Genomic DNA, 3,463 nt, shown 5'->3' with positions numbered 1-3,463 from the left:
TAGCTATTTAATTCATTTATTTATTTTTTCCCCATCAGTGTCAATATATATTGTCATTAACACTATGCCTTTTCATTGATTTTTCGATCCAGTACTCATTTAATTTTCCTATTTATTTTATTCATTTTAGCATCTGTCTATCTGTATCCATATACACAATACCCTATGTATTATGCCTATTTGGTTGCCTGTATCCTCCGGTTCACGCTCTATTCAACATATCCCAATGTTTGTATTCAATTGTTCCATCTATGCATCCATCTCTGCCATTTCATATGCAGCATTTTCCCCATGCTCCGTTTACCATCCATTACACAGCCTCTTTACATCAACAGCTCCTCCTCTCCCTGGCTCTCACTACACACAGCACATCATCGCATCTGCTCGCCTCCCACCAACGCTGCCATGACAACATAGGCACACACGCTCTGTACTGACTCCACGCTGGGCCCCTGCGCACGCGCCGGCGTTCATCGCCACTTCCGGTCACCTGACCGGCCGATGCGCCATTTAACAGCGAGCTCCGCTCACTGCCGCCCACCAGCCAGCCCTCCCACTTTGCCACCAACGTTGGCTTTGCAAGCTACGATTCCAGGCACCACAGGACTCTACTGATGTAAGCCTTCCTCCTGCGGTTAAGTACTGTTCCTTTTTACCTGCCCAGTATGTTCATCATTATTCACCTTACCTTGCAGCGCGCTATTATTACAACATATACCTTCCTCAAGGCCTATACTCCATGCAACGTGGTAAATATGGCACTTTCTCATTACCACCACCTACATTTTTCCTTCTCTATGCACTTAATCCCTGTTGTGTTACCTTCCCCTTTAGAGCCTCAAATGTCCTATATACCCTTATCCCAAGATTCAGATATGCCTTTTCAAGGTGGATATTAGCATAAGTGCTCCATGCTATATATATGCTTCCCCCCTTTTTTTGTCCCATACCTTTCCCTACACCCATATATTTTGTATACTATGCTATTTTAAACATTGAGTTCTCACCATTGACTACGGTACTCTATCATCCCCAACAGGACATACCTAACAATAACCTGTTCCCCTGATGGGACTATACAATTAAGACTGACACAATTTCTTGCTACGGTATGTTTTTCCCCCATCTTTTTTCTCCCACCCCTCTTTTTACCTTTCTTCCATCGGACTACGGCTACATCCTACATCATTATTTTTGGCTCCTTTTCTTCTCTTTGTCATGTCATGTCTACATACACAGAGATTTTGGTTCCCATACCTACCTATGATCAGAATATGGTCTTTCTCACTCATGCGCTTTTCTTTGTGACATGGTTCGAATCTTTTTTTGTATATATGTATAATTTTATCCGGTTTGTATATATTGTATTATAATGTATATATTTTTCATTTTTTTCAGCGACATTGTGATCAAGGCCACAGTGTGGCCGAAACGTCTTACCTGTCGCTTATCACCTACTACATTATCTAATAAATTTCACTTGAAGTAAAATCCGCCCTGTTATGAATGCAGTGATTACTGACTTTGCAATACTGTATAATGGCCCCACATGATGCTCAATACTGTATAATGGCCCCACATGATGCTCAATACTGTATAATGGCCCCACATGATGCTCCATACTGTATAATGGCCACACATAATGCTCAATACTGTATAATGGCCCCACATGATGCTCCATACTGTATAATGGCTCCACATTATGCTGCGTACAGTATAATGGACCCACATGATGCTTCATACTGCATAATGGCCCAACATGATGCTGCATACAGTATAATGGCCACACATGATGCTCTATACTGTATAATGGACACACATGCTGCTCAATACTGTATAATGGCCACACAGTGCTCCATACTGTATAATGGCCCCACATGATCCTCAATACTGTATAATGGCCCGACATGATGCTCCATACTGTATAATGAACTCACATGATGCTGCATACAGTATAATGGCCCCACATGATACTCCATACTGTATAATGGCCCAACATGATGCTGCGTACAGTATAATGGCCACACATGATGCTCCATACTGTATAATGGCCCAACATGATGCTGCGTACAGTATAATGGCCACACATGATGCTCCATACTGTATAATGGCCACACATGATGCTCAATACTGTATCATGGCCACACAGTGCTCCATACTGTATAATGGCCCCAAATGATACTGCTTACAGTATAATGGCCCCACATGATGATGCCAGTGTACAGTCAGGTGCTTACAATACAGGCAAAGATTTCACCACCTTTTGCTGTCCACACTGCTGCCTCACAGATCCTGCACATTGCAATGTAGCCCAGCTCTGCGAACTCTGCATGCACTCAGACAACACCACTATCTACTGGCTCCACTCCATAACTGCTGTAGTATATAATATATATGTATATACAGTATATATATATATATATATATATATATATATATATATATATATATATACTGTGCCTATAACTAACAGTCTGCACTGGATTGCTCTAACTGCTGCCACTACTCCTGGTTATAATGCCTTGTACTGTAAGCAAAGCATAGCAGGGCCAGCTGCATGCACACACACGTACCTCTGAATGTCCTCTCTCCCTCTCTAAACCACCGGAGAAGATACAGAGGGGGAGTGGCCTAATACAAGGGGGTGTCTCAGCTGCTTCTCCTGCTGGCTGTGCAGGAGAAGTAGAGTCCCGTCGGGAACTGCGGTGCACAGCCTCAAACTCGGGACAGTCCCACAGTATGAGGGACGGTTGGGAGCTATGCATTTCTCTGAAACGGGGGAAGCAGGAGAGTGAGTAACATGGGCATGTGTGTCATCTCCTCAAAACTAGCAATGCCACCACTCTCCACAGCCCACTCGTAATCTCCCTCATCACTAGCGCCGGCACCGCTGCCACCCTCCTCTGCTCCTAACTCTCCCATCAGGCCATGCACCTTTCCATCAGTCTGCGCATGTGCAAAGGATGGGGATCGCACGCGGGTTAGAGAGTGGGCGCAGTGCTATTGCCGAGTTGGCACGCATGCCCACAGGTAGGACTGATATATGAAGAGACCAGATCAGCATTGGAATGGGCAGAGGTGAGGGTTTTTTTTAATGTGAGGCCATTATACAGTATGGAGCAGTACATGGGGCCATTATACAGTATTTAGCATCATATGTGGCCATTATACAGTATGGATCACTATGTGTGGCCATTAGACAGTATGGAGCATCATGTGGGTCCATTATACATTATGAAGCATCATGTGGGGCCATTATACAGTATGCAGCTTCATATATAGCCATTATACAGTATGGAGCACTATGTGTTGCCATTTGACAGTATGGAGCATCATGTGGGGCCATTATACATTATGCAGCATCATCATGTGGGGCCATTATACAGTATGCAGCATCATATATAGCCATTATACAGTATGGAGCACTATGTGTGGCCATTATACAGTATGCAGCATCATATGT

At 43.8% G+C, this 3,463-nt stretch overlaps 1 long non-coding RNA gene across 1 annotated transcript; it reads left to right on the top strand.

Annotated features, from left to right (window-relative positions):
- The first annotated feature begins 534 nt into the window (after nt 1-534).
- On the top strand, nt 535-1,491 carry LOC143810791 (uncharacterized). Its single transcript, XR_013223223.1, has 3 exons — nt 535-616; nt 1,040-1,109; nt 1,399-1,491. It is a non-coding gene; the product is annotated as an uncharacterized LOC143810791 (long non-coding RNA).
- The last annotated feature ends 1,972 nt before the right edge of the window (nt 1,492-3,463 follow it).

The sequence above is a fragment of the Ranitomeya variabilis genome, chromosome 1, assembly GCF_051348905.1.
Source record: "Ranitomeya variabilis isolate aRanVar5 chromosome 1, aRanVar5.hap1, whole genome shotgun sequence".
Lineage (NCBI taxonomy): Eukaryota > Metazoa > Chordata > Amphibia > Anura > Dendrobatidae > Ranitomeya > Ranitomeya variabilis.
The sequence above is the reverse complement of the archived record's forward strand: the minus strand, read 5'-3'. Positions and strand labels throughout refer to the sequence as shown.